The following is a 19,770-nucleotide window of genomic DNA, read 5'->3' as shown; positions in this document are numbered from 1 at the left end:
CAAGAGTTTCTAGGTGTTTGGGGCCTTCCAAAGCAAGAACGGGTGAAAAACGAAGAAAAATGAAGCGAAAATGAAGATCAGCATCAGCGGGTTGCGCGACCCACGTGCTGTTGCGCGGGTGGGTTGTGCGGCCAGGTGTGATGAAGCGACATTGGCCCAAGACTTAACTGCAAGGTCTGCGCGACCCGCATGCTACTCTGCGCGACCCGCGCACTGTGCTGGGCAATTTGGGCTATTTTTGGCTATTATTTGACCAGGTGTTGACCAAAGGTTTTAATGAGTTGACCTTTTGACTTTTCTTGACCAACATTGACCGAAATTGACCCTTTTTGACCCATAGATTAAAATGTTCAGCTTCCCTTCTTCTTCATTTAATCATCTTGACCTCCCACTTCATTCCTCTTATATAACCTTCCAGCAACCACCTCACCGGAAAATTCATGATTTTCGGAGTTCTACTGGTCGTAATTTCACGAAACCACCGCCACAAACATCTCCCGTCATCCAATCCTCCGATTTAGGTCATTTTTGCCCTTACCTTAAGCATTGAGGACAATGCTTGTTCTTAAGCTTGGGGTGGGGCATTTCATTTTCCTTTTATATTTTTTTTTCCATGCATTTTTAATTAGGTTGCATAACATTTTAGATTTAAGCTAATTTTCATTCATTTTTTTTAAAATCCAAAAAAAATTTATTTTTTCTGTTTCACCTTTTATATTTTTGCATAACATTTAGCTTAGGCATTAACATTCATGCATTTTTGTTGTCTGTTTATTCTCACCCCCTGGATGCCATGGAATAGGTTCACAGTTATTGTATCATTATTGGTCCAGGATCTTGTTGTTATCTCACCCATCGAACCGGGACCATTAGCTGCAGTTTGGGATTTCATACTTGGGATCAGATGCTGGTAGCTTAAAGGGGTAAGTGATCATGGCCAGGTAGTTTTCATGAAAAATTATGCATACAATACTAATGACTGTAGGATATACTATAGCAATGGATGTCTTAGCCTTGCGGTCACTACCGCCGAGAGGATCACACTTGATCATGTTTGAACCGTTAGGATGAAGCACTAGTGCTTGTCCCCGAGTAGAATCCATATCTGGTCTCTTTACATCACCATATCTTTTTGCGATTTTCTTAGGATTTTAGAGAAGTCTTTTAGTCCGCATGTGGACATTTTCATTATTTTTGAAAAAAAAAAAAAAAAGTTCACAAATTTGAAAAGGAGCTTACATTATATCTTTATGCTCCACACATGGTCATTTTCTCGCTTAGACCATTCAGATTATATTACTACTCTTTCGGTTCCACTTACACACTTTAGGAACCAAATTTTGAGTCAAAGGGTTGTTATTACATTACCTTCAAGTAAAACAAAAAAAAACAACAAAAAAAAAACAAAAAAAGGGGCAGGCAAATTCCCAGCTGCAGAAATCTGAGAAGGGTGACCGGTTCAATTATTGAACTAAATCTTCCAACATTTTGGTCACCCAACGTTTGATATTCATTTATTTAGGTATGTTTTATTGTATATAGATCGAATTGTTTTTCGCAAATTGGTGATGTTAGGGAGACTGTCGAGTCAGATACTACGGGAGGTTTGGGCCAACACCAAGTGAACCGATTCCTACAACGGTGCCCGAGCGATTAAACCTAGTTACACATGAGAGAAACCGGAAAACGTGAGATCAGAGTGTACACTTAAAGAAGAGCTCCACCCGAGCCCATCCAGCTGCTTTCTCCCTAACACAGATATTCTTCATTGTATGCATGTTCCATTGAGGCTGCGACTGCTCATCCCTCCTTACTCACCTAAAGGAGTTATCCTGGTTGTGGTTTATGGTCCCTTTGTCATCGGATGAAAAATTCGTGAGGTAATAGCAAGATTAATTCTGACCATATTGACTAATGGTGATCAGGTTCTGTGGCTCTATCCATTCTTTTTATTTTCTCTAGGATAGTTCATCCCGAGTTCATTTTAGTCTTGTCTTACTTGAGGACAAGTAAGGTTTAAGATTGGGGTGATTTGATAGTTAGCTTTGTTTACTTCTTTTTATAGTTTATTTTAGCATATTTCATCCATAATCTAGTTAATTTTCATGCATATTTTCCTTTTTGTTATTTTATGACTATTTCGGGCACTTTCTAGTTTCGTGAGCTTTATTGCAGATTTCATGGAGACTAGTGGAGCGGGAATGTTCGGGACGTATGGAAAGCGATGGGAATTGGTGGAAAACAAGGATCTTAGGCTTGATGGGTGGTGGAGATGATGCATGGAGCGAGCTTGATGATTATTTGAAGGCTTGGAGAGAAATAAACATTTAAATTTACAAGATGCGGGAGTGTATTCAAGCATGCATAGATTATTAATCGGGCGAGTTTACGAGCTATGAATCATTTGGAGAAGCCAAATTGGGCTTAAATTGAAGAAAACTTGAAGAAAAATGGGCTAGGAGCTGATTGGGCTCGCACTGGGCCAAGTGGGCTAAGCTATGGAGGCCCAAAACCTCAAAGATGCTACATTCAGGGACCACCCGCGCAACCCACCCGCGCAACAGCACGCGGGTCGCGCAACCTCCTGCAGGGGCAGTTTCGGAAATTCTTCTTTTGAGCTATTTGAGGAAGGTTGGTGCCCATCTTTTGGAGACTCTTGGACATCCGATTTTTGGAGATTCTCTCTGGAGTTTTGAAGACTTTTGAAGGCCAAGAACACTTGAAGAACATCATATTTTTACCTCTTGATTCTTGCTTAATGTTTGGTACAATTTTCTCTAACTTTGTTTCTTTGAGTTTAGCCATGCTTGGCTAAACTAATCTTGGTTGACTTTTGGTTAATCCTTTGAACTTTTGTTGAATGTTGAAGAATCCATGAGCATGTTCTTAAATCTTTATGGGAATGTTTTGTGTTTTAACATCTTATCACTACTTGTATGTTTTAGTTCATGAGTTTAAATGTGTTTGTGGTGATTAGTTGGCTAATTTCTTGATTAAGTAAAGGATCCTCAAATTAGCAAGCAACAAATGAATTTTGTGTTGTTTTTGCTTCACACAATCATAAAAACATTTCCTCCAACATGGTGGTGAAAGCATTTGACCCCTCTTGGATTTGGTGACTTTTTGGTTCTTAATGCTAGTTGACTTTCACTAATTACATGCTATTTGGAATTAGTGACTTTGACTAAGGAAATTGTTATGAGCTTCTCTAGCCATTTCAACAATTAAGAAAAGTCTAGGTAATCTCAAGCTCCTTGGATTACTATAGCCAAATTAAGGATTTAAATCAAAGTATTGCACCATTGGATTCTAATGATATGTTCATCAAAAGTCAAAGTGAGGAAACTTTAAGTCAACCATCTCTCCCTTATTGATTTTACATCAAACTCTTATTTTTGTTGCATTTGTCTATTTAAATCATAGTTAATTCTAGTTTGTTTCAAGTATTTCAAAACATCAAAACCCCCCATTTTATTTTTATTGTCATTTTACAAGTATTTTTACAAAGAGATTTTTCATAGAGTTATAAATTGAACCGATCTCCGTGGATTCGATCCCTTTACCACTATACACTATTTTAGTGTGTAATATTTAGGGTTATTATTTGTGTTGGCCTCGACAACCACCAATGCAGGTGGGTGTCGTTAGCGGAGGGGCGGGGTGGTGTTGGAGGCTCCGAAGAAAACATCGACTCTTTGAAGGAACGGTGGAAGGAGAAAGGGTACGAATGGCAAGACGCCTCCAATCCAACCAACCGATTCAAAACCGGAATGTAAGAGAGGCGGTGGGAAGGATCCGGAAGAATGCCAACAATCATAAAGTGATTGGGTGGGAAAACAGTGAAGCAGTCGTAAATTGATTGGGTGGGAAAACGGTGAAGAGAACAGACGCGAAACACGTAGCAACAAAAAACCGATCAAACCGATCAAATGGAAAAAATGCCCAGAAAACAAAAACGGAAAAGAAAGCCAGAAGTAGACAGACGACCATAAAAGAAGGACTATGTGTGCCAAAAAACCAACATGTTGGAAGGTAAAAGAAAATAGATAAAATTGCAACATCACCCATAATCAGGGTACCAGTTTTGCCCAAAGTGAGGAAGATTACTGTAGCTAAGGTAGGATAATTTTAATATATATATATAACATAAAGTTATCAATTCATATCATTATATCATATCATAATCATCATATCATAATATTAATCAACATAATCTATATTTATATCATACATACTTATAAAGCTAGCATTTTTTCTTGAATCTCATGCATTTGAAACCCCCATTCTTTTTTCCTTTCACCACAATCATTTGAAACTCCCATGACTTTTCAATTTCTTTATAATAATAATTATAATTTGGTAATTAGGTTAAATAAATATCAAATCCAAAGTATATTCATATATAAACTAAATTTCAATATTAAAATAATATATTTAATTCTACTTATAAAATTATGTTTTTTAACTTTTAACATATTATACTTAATTTATTAGTTTTAATATATTGTTGGATGTAAACCATTATCATTTTAAAGGTATAATTTTTTGAACAATTTGTATAAACTACTTAAATTATTACATATTATTAAAAACCAACATGGTTATGAACAGTAACAATTAACAATTTAGACTTCTAACACTAACAATTAATAGTTTTACGCTTTTGTCCAACATTTTCTATCCTCACTTACCAATTAACGATTTCAAACATACCCTACAGTTAATCCAATATTTCCTCCATCATCTCTTCCATAAGTTTCTCCAAATTCGTCAGACTTCTCTTTTTAACGTCTCATACGCCTTCTCAAACAAGAATCACAAATTTGAATTCTTAGCCTGACATCTCATGAATTAACTTTACCATTCAAAACCGTTTGCCATTCACTGATTGACAATTAAATTTTCTTGAAATTAAACTCATGAAGAACTTATAATTTCAACTTCTATCGGCAAGAAACTGCTATGCTCTATTGTTGCCTCCAACCATCTACAATCAATTGAATTTGAAGTCTGGATATGTTCTCTATTGTTGTATTCAATTTTGATTTTATGTCCAATTTTAAATTTCGAATATGCTATTTTTCTAACTTTCTGACTCGATGAAATTGAAGTTACGGAAGCCTCTCGACAATTTTCCCCCATCATCGCTTTCATACGTTTCTCCAAATTCTTCGGACTCGTCTTCTTCTTCCTTTCTGATTGTGTGGATTTGACATCTCCTACGCCTTCTCGATCAATAAATTAGGATTTTTCAATTTTGGGTTTGACATCTCCGACGTCATCTCAATCAAGAACTATGAATTTTCAATTTTGTCGCCAAAAAACGGTTGTGACTGTTGCCGCCTCCAATCATCTACACTCAATTGCTATTTGAATTTCGGGTATGTTCACTGCCATATGAGTTTGATTTTCTGTCCAGTTTTCGATTTCAACTTGTCTATTTTTCTTACTTTCCAAATCTATAAAATTGACCTTTCCGGTAGAATCTACTATTGACCTGTTTGTGATGTATATTTTAATCATTATAAATCTAATTTTCAGATAATTGAATCTTTTTTTATAACCTTTTGGACTTTCATGGGTTTCTGGCTGAAGTTGGGGCATGAGTCTTCTCAATTTTGACGTCCTTGAAATATTTGAAAACAATTTTTTCATTGTTAACTACAATGATTCACAACACTATAAGTATCCAATCCTTTATTTCAGTGTAATAATGAATCATTAGATCATTTCATCCTTTCTCAAAAATTCAGTTTAAAATTATTAATTAATATTTTGATAATGATCATAAGATGATTTTGATCCTTTCTCTAACACTCAATTTTAAAGTTGCCATTCATGTTAAGAAATAAGTTCCATATCAAGATAAGATCTCTTACACCTTCCCATGGCAATATACAGTTAACATGTTGATTATAATCAACAAAGAGCAAGAAAACCAAAAGTATGGTAAAATAAATTGAAAAATCATGTTTGTTTTACATCAAATAGGAATGTGCAGCAGAATCATGGACCCTTGATACTTAGGAACCACTTACTCAACATACTCTCCTGTTCCAATCAAACACCACCTAAATATTTACTTAATGTTAAAGTCACATGTAGCCATCATAACACCAACTGCTTTTTTAAGCAGTTAAACGCATCCATCAAAAGAATTCAGGATTTCAATTTCACCAGACGTTTGTTTGTTCTTTATAGCCGTTCTCTGAACAGTAAACTTCAACAAATTCAGAATTTCACCAAGATACTTTGTAAATTTTCACAACCTTACTTTCCCAATCCAAAACCCACCGCCATTACTTCTCAAATTCTTGGACTCCTTTCTTTCTTCGATTCTAACTCTCTTGGTTTGAGTTTCCTGACGACTTCTCAACCAAGAATTTAGGAATTCGAATTATGTCGCCTACAAACGCCTGCGTTGTATAGTCGCCACCCACCGCCTGTCTCTGTTGCTCTTCGGAGTTTCTGTATGTTGTATGTTGATTCAATTTGATTATGGTCTTCTGTTCAATTGCTCTTCTAAATACATTTTTTCCAATTTTAATGACTTTCCTCCACCACATAAACACTACAGTCACATACATATACGCTAATACACATATACGCCCACAATTACTTATAAATATTACTTCCATTTGTTTTTTCTTATAGCATCCTACTTCTATTTTCTCAATTTAACCATCATATTTTCAACTTTTTTCTTAAAGTAAACTTCTGTCATATATAAATTTTTTTTTTGTCTCAAACCCAAAAAAATATTTATTTTTTCTACAAAAGGTTTTCATGTCCATGTTCCTTTCCAACTTTTGCAAGTCTACTTAACAGTTTAACTTTTTTCCTGTTAGATTTTTTAAAATGATTCAAAATGCTCCAATAAACGTGTCAAGATGAAAAATTAAATTGTAGTTTGATTAGACCAAAATTTGCAAGTTGGCTGTATAGTTTTTGCTGTCAAAATGGTAACTGTTTGTTATTAAAAGGATCCTTTTTGTCATTGTTTTGTTTTGAAAAATGTCTTTTTTGTTGTAAAAATGATAATTTTTAGTGTTGAGCATTAATTTTCTGTTGAACAAAAAATTCGTGTTGAATGGTTTAAACTATTCTAAAAGCATGCTTTTTTTCTAATTTTGCCTCATTTTCTATGTTTTTTGTTTTTTTCATCATATAATTAATATTTAGCAAATAATATAAGTGTTTGTATGTGTGATTACTATTTTAACAGATGGGGTTAATGATATATAAATTATATACTCCTTGTAGGGCATTTAGTTGAATTTATAGCAATGTATGTTGATTAATGACTAATCTGTTACACAATTCTGATATGTGTGTTACAAGATTCTGATATCCAAGTCTAAATCTGTTCGATGGCTCTTCTATATAACAGTATTTATGATGAATCCAATGCTTAGTTGTAAAATTCTAAAAACATCTACTTTTTCATACTACAAAATTTCCATATATTTTTCATGTTATGTTGCTAAACTGAAATTGAATTTTGTAGAGTTAAATCACTGGACGATGGGTTGGTTTTGCGCATATTTTCATGTTAGAGACGACAGTCAGCCTCTAATTCATCTGTTCTCTCAACCAATCGCTTCAAATCCCAAGGTAAGATCTATAGGTGAAGGTATAGAAGTTGTGCAAATTTTGGAGGTGGGTTGTTTCTGAAGAGTTGAAAGTCGAGGTAGACTTAAAATAGGAATGACTATTTTTCCCTTTGGCTTTTCCATTTATTTATTTTTAGAGCTTGGCTTTCACTTCAAAATTTAGAAAAATAGCAGGTGACATAACTGTTAGTTTCAACTGATTGTATTTGGCTTGAAGCTAACTTTATCAGCTACACTATTGAAATGGTACTCTTTCTTCTATTTGAGAAAAGGAGCATATATCAAATATGGTTTTTATTGTTTATTTTTTACCTTCAATCTAATACAAATGCAGATTTGATGTAATTTTGGTAGCCATCTCCACAAGGGTACTAAGGTCCTAATGTTGATATAAAAGAAGAATTGCAAATTACAATTATATATATGTCTTGCTGTAACTTTTTGATTTTGCTTTGTGATTCCCAAGTATTGGTTTATTTAAAAGAACATTAGTTTTTATTTATTGGTTTGAAGGTATAATGTTTAATTTGGGTTAGTCTTTTTTTTAACTCACTGATAGGAGAACTAAAAGCAAGGTTCAATGGAGTACTTTGAAAAAAGTCTGATGCTTTTAACTCTAGAGAGTTGGAAGAGAAGGTTAGATCTTAAAATTCTGTTTAATACATATTAAAAGAGTAAGACTTGTGAATACTTGCAAGTGTTGAGCCGTGTGGTTTCTGGTATACCTCTTGGTGTCCGGGGATATTTACTAAGTCTCAATCTAACACAACGTTTAATTTTTTTTCTCAACAAAAGTAGGTAATTTTCTCAACAAATTTGGCTAAATTCTAAAATGCCCGATTTATATGTAGGTTCATTTCTAGCGAAGGTTGCATATCAACAAACCACACCTACATAGCCTTAGCACCACTCGGGGAAGTGAGATCATTGCAAAACAAGGCATTTTTTTTGGATTTATTCAGGTTAGAACAAAAGATTACTAATGACAACAACTTATTTTTGAAATTTGTATGGGAGAGATGGAACCTCCCATTTATCGATAAGAATTACATCCAATTTTGTTTGTACCCTTATTGCATATACTCTATAGCACATTTTATACAACTTATTTCTAACCCTTTACAAATCAAGAATTGGGAGATGTAAAAGATGGTTTTTCCCTTTGTGTGTGTGTGTATTGTTGTCGATTTTTTATCTCGAGTGGGTACCAACAATCCAATTCAACACAACACAAAAAAAAAAGAAAAAAACCGTCCCATGCAAAGCATGGGATCACCTACTGGTTATTAATTAAAATCTAACATTATAGGTTCAACTTAAATATAAATTTTATTTAACTTAAACAACCCAAAGATTATTTTATAAATAGTTAAAAGTGATAAATTGTAGTGTCTTTCAAATAATGATTGTAAGTTGGTTAATAAGGTTAAATAAATATCAAACCTAAAGTGTAATCATAAATAGACTAAATTTCAATTTTAAAATAATATATTTACTTATATTTATAAAGTTATGTTTTTAAGTTTTAACATATTATAATTAATTTATTAGATTTAAAATGTTGTTGCATGTAAACCATTATCAGTTTAAAGCTACAACTTTTGAACAGTTTGGACAAAATACTTAAATTGTTAATTTAAATATAACATTACAGTGTCAACTTAAATATAAATTTCAGTTCCACTAAAAAAACCAAATAATATTTTGTAAATAGTTAAAAGTGATAAATTATAGTGATAAATGCAAAAATTAAATTGTAATATCAGTTTAACTAAAATATTTCCTAAATATATTTATATAATCGTTAAAAAATTTCAAATAAGTAGCTTAAAATAACTTATAATAAAAATAGTTAAAAATAACTCTATATAAATGATTATCTTGTTACCTTTAAAATTAAAAAATAATGTTTGATGTTTTAAATAATTATAATGACAGAAATTAAAACATTAAGCAAATAAATTTTAAAAAATTAGTTAAAAATAACAAATATAAATAATATTAAGCCATATATAATATTTAATTTTATTGATGTGTAACTCGCGAGTAGAAATCATTCAAACGATTGAGATTATGACGTTATAATAGATTTATATATTATCATATAATTCAAAATAATCAATATATTATATCAAATTAATATACAAATTATTATATCAAATTTAACAACAACGTTAGTGTTATATTTTAAAAAATATATATTCGTAAAGACTTCAACAATATAGGTGTTTATGCGCATTACAATGTCAACTCAAATATAAATTTCAATTCCATTTAAAAAAACTAAATAATATTTTGTAAATAGTTAAAACTGATAAATTGTAGTGATAAAAGCAAAAACTAAATTGTAATTTCAATTTAAATAAAATATTTTTAAATATATTTTTATAATCGTTAAAAGTTTCCAAATAAATAGCTTAAAATAACTTACAATAACAATAGTTAAAAAAAACTCTATATAAATGATTATATTGTTAGCTTTAAAATAAAAAAACAATGTTTGATGTTTTAAATAATTATAATGATAGAAATTAAAACATTAAACATATAAATTTTAAAAAAATTAATTAACAATAAAAACAACTATAAATAATATCAAATCATATATTATATTTAATTATATTCATGTGTAACTCGCGGGTAGAAGTCATTCAAACGATTGAGATTATGAAGTTATAATAAATGTATATATTATCATATAATTCAAAATAATCAATATATTATATCAATTTAGTATATACAAATTATTATATCAAATTTAACAACAACGTTATTGTTATATTTAAAAAATCATATATTTGTAAAGACTTCAACTATATAGGTGTTTCTGAGCAACGCGCGGGCATTCGTCTAGTATACTTATAAAGGAAGCATTTTTTCTTTTATCATATTCATTTGAAACTCTCATGATACATTTTTACTCAATACGTATTCATTTGAAACCTACTATTTGAATGAATACCACTCAAAAGTCTCTTAATAACGATTAACCATTCAAAGGTTTTATAACTTATATAATATGGTTAATAAGCAATTAATGGATAGTCTACTATAAAAGGTCAATCTCTTTAAGTAGACACACAAATACCAATCACATACAAAATTCACAAAGAAAAGAAGTTTAAATGTTTTTGTGTTGGTTCGAGGGCTTTTGACCATTTTTCGAGCCATGTTATTATGTTAAAGTTTTTAAATTTGTAAGTTTGTTATATACTAATTCTTTTTTTTCATGGTTTAAGTATTCTTTTAAGACAATCATTGTATGTTATGGTTGAAATTTTAATGTAAATTAGATTAGATTCATGTTGTCGATCATATGTTATGGAATATGATATAGATAATATGTAATTAAATATTATATATATATATATATATATATATATATATATATATATATATATGTTTGTATGTTTGTGTTGCTTCAAAGCAATAATTATTTAAAAATCATGGATATGTCATATTATTCATGTAAGTCTCTTTCAAAGTGCAAATTGTCTATCTTATCACTTTATATTTTAGTATATGTTTAACATTTTAAGTATAATAATAAATGTTTTTTAAAAGTTTTCCTTCACTTATTAATAATAATAGGTGGTTATAAAATTAATGAACAATAATTATAAATAATCAAATCAAATTATAAAAATCATGGATATATCATATTATTCATGCAAGTCTATTTTGAAATGCAAATTGTCAATCTTATCACTTTATTATTTATATATGTTTTATATATATGAATAATAATATTAAGTGTTTCTTAAAAGTCTTCTTTAACTTATGAATAATAATAAGCGGTTTAAAATTAATGAACAATAATTTTAAATGATAATAACATATAATTATAAATTACATAACGTTAGCTACAAATAAATTGTATTTTAAATGAACATCATTAATGAAATTAGAAAATAATTGCATCAGTAAAAATTTAACTTAATCAATCATAACAATTGTTAAAAATAATCCTAAATACATCATTATACTTAATTCTATTAATGAGGAAGGTGGGTTGATCTCAATAAATATTATTGTTCAAATTAGTTGAGATTATGTGTGTGTGTGTGTGTGTATATATATATATATATATATATATATATATATATATATATATATATCAGTATAAAAATATTATGTCAAAGTTAACATCAATAACATAATCATTATAAACATATATTTTTCAATATTCTAACAATATATTTTTCACCTGCGTCGTGCGAAAATTCGTCTAGTATATTATAAATGGAATATCTTTCCTTTCACCACATCCATTTGAAACTCCAAACTCTTCATATTTCCACATAATATATACTTAATTTACTAACTTAAATATATTGCTAATTATAGACATTATCATAAATGGAAGACTTCTTGGTTTATCAATATGATATACTTAATTTGTCGACTTTAATATAGTGTTAAATGCATAACCAAAACTAATATATCAAATAACCTTAAAAATATACTGTAAAATTTAACTCCTAAATTAAAATGTAGTGGCGTTGATTATGATTGCATGTGCGGAATTTAAGAAAAGATCTAGTGAATCATCATGTAAACTTAGATCTTGAAAGAGTATACAAATGGGTCTTGTACAAATTCTCTCTCAAGACTAACACTCCAAAATGATCATTACTAAATATGAGTGTCACTCACTTCCTATTCATAGGAAAGACAATTCATTCACACATCAATAAGGGTAAGCCACATCCAAGCGTGACTTTACACCCTAACATTCTCCCCCTCAAAGTTAGGATTCAATATCCAACGAGCTCACGTGACCAAGACCAAACTCCCCCTCGAAGTAACATCGGTCTTCAAATCCGCAAATGAATACCCGAAAAACTCGCTTCGAATACCTATCATTCTCCCCCTTTTTATAATCAAAAAATGATTATAAAACTCATTAAGGGTGAGAAGTGTCCGAGGAATAAACTTCACAATACTCCCCTTGATGTGTACCAAAACTGAATCACCAAAAATCTTGCACGGAAAAACAATCACAAAAAAGCCTCAAAATTTTCCAAAGTCGTGAAATTTTTTGACTTTTTGGGTGAAAGTTGCAAGATTTTCCAAAATCTGAGTTTAAACTGTCAATAACAGAATTCTACAGGGACCTGTTGCGCCAAAAACAACCAAATATGCGAAACTAGGCATAAAGCGTAAATTCGCACAAACTGCAGGTGTCAGAAATGAATATTCTTCAATTTCTCACCTTTATAACTCCATTTTCGAAATTTGGGTGCGAACAATCAAAATTTCAAAACATCAGGGACTACTTTTGAAACTTCTGCACACTTCTTCAAACTTTCGAAAGGTGCAAACTGTCAATCTTTCGAAAGTTACAGGGACCAATTCCCTTATACCCCAAATTTCGAATGTAAGATTAAAATGTCAAACTTGTGAAACTTTAGGGTCCACTTTCGAAACATTTGTATCTTCTTCTTCACTTGGTTAACCAAGTAACGAATTCTCTTTTCACGCTTCGCTTTTAGTTTCGATCCTTCGCATTCCAATCAAACAAATATTATTAACGAAGCACGGGTCTTTGATAACAAAATCAACCACGAGTCCTTCTTTGTCACAACTACAACAATTTGTCCTTCGCTTTTAGTAACCCAAAACATCAGCCTTTCGAAATCGATGTCAATCTGCTATTCGTTATCACAAAAACGAAGTCAAAGATCAGCAATCATCCAATTTGACCTCCAATCTTAACCCAAATCTAAGGCATCAACAATACCAAATCAAATACTTTCGCACATCGACCCAAGAACAAAAATCTTCGAAATCAGATTCCCAATCCTTCATTTGCTTTTTCATCGCCACGAATCGTCATCAACCCAATCGATTCAACAAACGATTTCCAGTGAACCACGGCTTCGCTTTTTGACACCGATATGAAAGCCTTTCCAGTTCGTTTCCAATCAAGCAACAAAAATTTATTCCAATACTTCGAAATTAAAATCGATACTCATGTCAAACCCAAAATTAGTCCTTCAAAATCAATATCGATATCGATACCTAAATCCAAATCAACAATCGAATCCCAAAATGATTCCAAATCAGCCTTCGCTTTTATCTTTCGTTTTCTGATTTCAGTTCTAAGTCACTCAAACTCATTTCGAACTTGAGCCTTGATTTGTTCGACCTCAAACCAAATACTCACTTGAAATCAAGCTTGCAATCATTGAGATTTAATCTCATCATTCGAAATCAAAGTCAAATACCATCTCAAACTATCGATTTCAACCTTGTTAGTTGCCATCGACATCAACTTCAACTTGCAACCAATCGATTCCAAAAACGAATTTCTAATCATCGACTAACAATACATTCCCACTCAACAGTAAACACAAGTCTGAAATTGATTCCAGATGCATCAATAATTCGATTTTGACTTTCAACCATGACTTCAACAACTTTCGACTTAGAAGCAATTAACGTCTGATTTCTACTCAAAATCAAGAAATCGATCAATTTATTCAATAGATCTAACAACGATTAAAAAGTGATGAGAATTTGATTTACAAATATAGAATCGATAGTCAAGATGGAAGAAAGAGAAATCGATAATACAATCTATTCGACGATTCAATTTGAAATCCACGAGTCACCGAGTTTACATTTTTAATAAGATTTGGGCTTGAAATTGATGAACATTATTTGATCGAAAATTTGGGCTCAAAATCAATAACAAATGAATTAATGTTGGACTAGGCTTCGAAAGCGAATACCGATGAACATTGACAAAAAAAAAAAAAAACAAATGGAATTAGATTCTCATTCTGATTTGATCAACAGTAAAAGAAATTTGAGAATTGATTTTGATGTTTGAAATTTTGATCTAGACAAAAATAATTGGATCAATCAACGAGGTTGAAACGGATTTGATCAAATGAGACAAATCGATCAAAAATTGAAAAACGAAAAAACACGAATCAAAATCATGGACGTTTGGGAATCCATTTGAGAATTTGAGATACCTTTTTGACGAATCGATATCCATTTGCATCAAATGAATAAATTTAGAAGATCTTGGTTCTTTTGTTGGAACGAGAAATTCTCGAATTTGAACATTGTATCATCCACAATGTGTGTTGTACAGCTCGTTCTTTGTGTTTTTCGTGTTCTTCAATGATCCAAGAACATCTTCAAAAGAACCACCAACACTTTTGGGTTTTGACTTCAAATTCAATGCAACCTTTGGAGATTGTTGCTTTAGAACCCAAATTTGTTTCACGAATTTCGACTTCACAACATTTGACGATTTTTGAGAATAAACCCGCTTGTTCTTCCGTTTAATCTTCTTCTTCTTTTTTTTTCTCATCTTTTTGCATCTTGAATACTTGATTTCAAGAACACCTTCATTCTTGACAACTTCAACTTTGCAAGTTTGAATCAAATCTTTTGGAGTGTGATACTTGTGAATTTCTTGGATCACCGGTTTCCAATAAGGAATCATTCATTCAAACGAATCACAAGAACACAAAATATCATCGGTTTGAACTCCAATCGAGCAAAAAACTTTTGCATCTTCATGAGAATCAACTTGAACTCTTTTTTCTTGAACATCAAGAACATCACATTGAACTCCATTGTCAAGAACTTCAACAAACTTAAGAGCATGAAGATCATTCGGGTTTTCAATTATTTCTTATTAAACAAATCTCTTTCTTCTCCTTCCTTTTGATTTCAACCACGAACTAATATGAACAAGACAATTTTATTCAACCATACAATCTTACAAAGTGGTTGAAATATCAGGCTTCCGTGATCATCATTCAAATCTCCATAAGAAACCATATTACCCCATGAAATCAATTTGCTTAAAATCACCCATAAAATTGATCTTCATTGACTTTGTATTTGATATCTTCAACGATCACAATCCAAGAATAATAAGGCAAATCCACCATGATCACAAAACCTTGAAAATTTCTAGAGAGAGATAGTGATTTTAAATGGGTTTTCTAGAGAGAGAAAGTAAAAATCACTTGAATTTTAGTGAAGAAAATCGAATTTTGAATAGAATCAAAGATAAATTCGATTTCTAGAATCCAAAAACTCTCTAAATCACGAAGATCAAAACTCAAAATGAAGAATCACCAAATCAAGAAAGCCACCATGAATCTATTCTTGATCAAATCAAGAATACCTGCTCTGATACCAATTGTAGTGACGTTGATTATGATGGCATGTGCGGAATTAGAAAAGATCTAGTGAATCATCATGTAAACTCAAGAACACAAAGAGTAAATAAATTTGTGTTAAACTCTCATTAGATCTTGAAAGAGTATACAAATGGGTCTTGTACAAATTCTCTCTCAAGACTAACACTCCAAAGTGATCATTACTAAATATGAGTGTCACTCATTTCCTATTTATAGGAAAGACAACTCATCTACACATCAATAAGGGTAAGCCACATACAAGCATGACTTTACACCCTAACATAAAATATCAAATAAAGTTTGTAAAAAAAATTCACAATATACTTTTTAATATACTTAATAGAAAAATATTAAATACGATAAATGTAAAAGAACCTAAATCTAATTTAAATCTAAAAAATGAATTAACTAAAAGATGTCTAAAAATAATTTTTTATAATAACAAAAATTCAATGAAGTTACTTTAAATTAATTTATAATAATAATGGTTAAAAATAACATAAAGTTATAAATCAGATTATGTTACATTACAAAAAAATAGTTGATATTTGAAAAATCATCATGATGAAATTAAAACATCGTCACAAAATTTTAAAACTAATAAATCATAGCAGTAGTTAATTAAAATAGTTGAGAAATATAACTAATTTTGTATACACGTAAAGTGTGAGTAGAGACCATTATATGATTTTGATTTTAATAAGTGTTATTATCTATTATTCAAATTAATTATAACTTTACATCAAATAAATGTAATAATCAATATTTTATAGTTAATATAAATAACATAAATATTTTCAATAACATATGATTACCAAAAGTTTAACTATATAAATTTATTTTGCACAACACGCGAATATTCACATAGTATGATATAATATGTGTGCTTCTAATATTCAAATGAAAGGCATGAATTCTAGAAACTTGGATTTATATGAGGTATTAGAGGACTATGAAATTGTAACTTCTCATCATATTCATCGTATTACATAACTTGTTTTACCCTATGTGAAGACCTCGAATAATTATAAAGCTCATGAGTAGCCTTCTGACTTTGTGTTAGAGGCATGGGCTAAAAATAGAGGTTTGGTAATAAGGAATTAGGTTATCTCAAAGTTTGTGTAATTTTACCAAATAATATTTATCCCCTATATGCATGAATTATTGAGAAATTCAACTTAAGCAAGAACACTCAAAGTTCAAGGAACAAAGCAATGAGGAATATATGGAATGTTAGATTTCATAAGAGATTTCCAAATTAGTGTCACATGAGTACATATATTAATCAATCCGAAAATCAAATAAGGTTGAAGAAATTGTGGAATCTTCAGTTGAGAAACGGTTTTTGGAAGAAGTAGCCACACAAATAAGCTTCGACATGTAGCACATGCAGCTTGAGCTGCCTTCAAGAATATCTAAATTCCAATTTCTTTCTTCAAGCATACCCAAATTCTACATGTTTCTTCAACTGCCAAAACATTTTCTCCTACGACCTCTCAATCGGGCGATGCCCTTTAACCTCCACATTTTGTCGTGTTCAAGATAGAACTCATAGTATATAAAATGTGCACTCCATACCTCATAAATTATATTAGATTATAGCTTAAATCTCCATTTGGTACTCGCGTTAATGCCAATTACAGTAAGTAATAAGTAACACTATCATTAACACTTTGTGATGAGTTTTATATATAGCAAATATGTACAATGCGGAAAACAATTAACAATTAATATGGTACATGCATCCTATAAAAGATCCATGTCATACACCTTGATAACAACATACATTGAACAACTAAACCAACCTAACCCTAGTGTAAATTGAAAATTACAAAGTTTAGGTTACATTACTTTTGATTTGTTATGGCAAACAAATCAAACCAATCCTTGAACTTATGAAGCTTACAGAAACTAGCACCAAAGAGATGATGCCCCTAATGGTTTGTACCCAAACCTTAGCAACAAGCACACAATAAGAGAGAGGAGAGGAGTAAGGAATTTTGGCTCTTAGAAGAGTTAGAAGGAATGGAAGAAAATAATGAGACCATAACCTATTTATAGGTGATAAAGAATCCGTGGATAACACTCACATGAATATAATAGTAATATCTCAAAATAGGCAGTTATTCAATCCTTTACTTATACTCCAACGCTTCCTAGAAGCCTTAGGAATCTCTACAAAAACCGTCCCCTAGAGGGAGGTTTTAGAAACTCTCCATTGCTCAACTTTTGAATAATGTCACCTTTAATTCTTACCCTTCCAATTAATTTAATCCTAAAATTAAATCTAATTAATTTCTAATTAATTCTAAATTAATAATTACTATTTCTAATTAATATATTAATAACATAATATATTAACAAATAATACTCTCTCTCTCCAAATGTAAATCCTCTCAGTTGCTAGTTTTGAGTGCAACCCAAAAAGAACTTCTCTTTTATTTCAAGAATATACCAATTTAGTTATTGGCTTAGACACCCAAATTAACAGTCACCCACTTGGATAAGTCTGTATCTACAATTGCAAGTATAGACCTTGAAGTAAACAACAAAGTGTGCTTTCTAAAGCCACTGCCAAACTTTGATTCATATCAGCCATAGGCCCTAAGATAAGTGGTTAGCTATTCTTTCGTTCTACAAGATATCATATGGACACGTGACATGGATCAGAATCAATCTCATCCAAGATTCTGTTTCTCGATTTCCCGATTTGTAAAGACTTTATTAGACTTCAACTGAACATATCAATTAGTCATGGTTGGGCCCAACACTATATATAGTCAACATGAAATCATCGAGGGACCTAAAGATATCACTTTCCCTGTTAGAGCAAAAGGAATGAATAAACTTTGACCACGTAGTTGTAACATTTACTCACCAAATCATATATGATACTATGTTTTATAACATCAAGTTACTAATACGTTTATGTAACACCAATATACAACCGATTTGTAAATTACAACTTATGTATCTCCAGAATAGTAGATATTATCATATATGAATTACTCGTGACTAGATCCATGAAGTAATCTCTAAGCGTGGGTTTATCCAATACTTAAAATCCCTATTTTCAAAGTACTCATGAATATTATAGCAATTCCAATTGCAATGTATTAACCTCAATCGACAATCTATAATCAATTCATGACAGTCTTGATTCACTACTTACTTCCAAAAGTACAAACAATTCTGGAGGTTTTAATAATTCATATTACTCAGGAATTATAAACATGCAAAAAGGAAAACAAGAATAAATAATTGAATAAGGCAGTACGATACTCATAAATATTTCTCCATTATTCATTCACCAAAACAATTACATTTATTTAGTTATACGTTTCTAAATATGACATAATTACTAAAACTAATGTCATCTCTTAGTCCAATGCTCCTAGTATGCTGGTAGTGTTTGACTCTGCTCAAAACTTTTGTGAAAGGATCTGCAACATTATCTTCTGATGATACTTTCTTCACCACAAGGTGTCCTTCTTCTACCCGATGTCAAATATAATGGTATTTTCTATCGATATGCTTGGATCTGCCATGATCCTTTAGTTTTTTCGTCAAATCAACCACCCCTTCATTATTATGGAAAAGATCCATTGGCTCCTGAATAGTTGGAACGACTCCAAGATATCCAATAAAGTTCTTTAGTCAATCCGTTTCCTTCAATGCTTCACTCGCTGCAATTTACTCTGACTCATAGATGGAATCAAACATTATGTCTTGTTTGGAACTCTTCCAAAAAATTGCTCCCCCGTTTAATAACAACATCCAACCACATTGCGAACTGAAGTTGTATCAGTCTATTTGAAAGTTTGCATCATTGTAACCAGTTACTCTTAATGTATCACTGCCGCCAAGAATTAGGAACATGTCTTTTGTTCTTCACAGATACTTAAGAGTATTCTTCACCACAATCCGGTGGGCTCTGCCAGAATTTCCCTGAAATCAACTAACCATGCTCAAAGCATAAGATA

The 19,770-nt window shown here is 31.2% G+C and overlaps 1 long non-coding RNA gene across 2 annotated transcripts; it reads left to right on the top strand.

Annotated features, from left to right (window-relative positions):
* Positions 1-4,699: 4,699 nt before the first annotated feature.
* Positions 4,700-8,738, top strand: LOC145052005 (uncharacterized). Of its 2 annotated transcripts, XR_013683899.1 has the most exons (4): positions 4,700-5,008; positions 5,112-5,381; positions 7,508-8,249; positions 8,465-8,738. It is a non-coding gene; the product is annotated as an uncharacterized LOC145052005 (long non-coding RNA). The 2 variants fall into 2 exon arrangements; XR_013683898.1 differs by having other exon boundaries at positions 4,700-5,381.
* Positions 8,739-19,770: the final 11,032 nt, after the last annotated feature.

This window comes from Lactuca serriola, chromosome 5, assembly GCF_051521515.1.
Source record: "Lactuca serriola cultivar US96UC23 chromosome 5, Lser_US96UC23_V15, whole genome shotgun sequence".
Classification (NCBI taxonomy): domain Eukaryota; kingdom Viridiplantae; phylum Streptophyta; class Magnoliopsida; order Asterales; family Asteraceae; genus Lactuca; species Lactuca serriola.
Note: the sequence above shows the minus strand (reverse complement) of the source record. Positions and strands in the feature narration are given on the sequence as shown.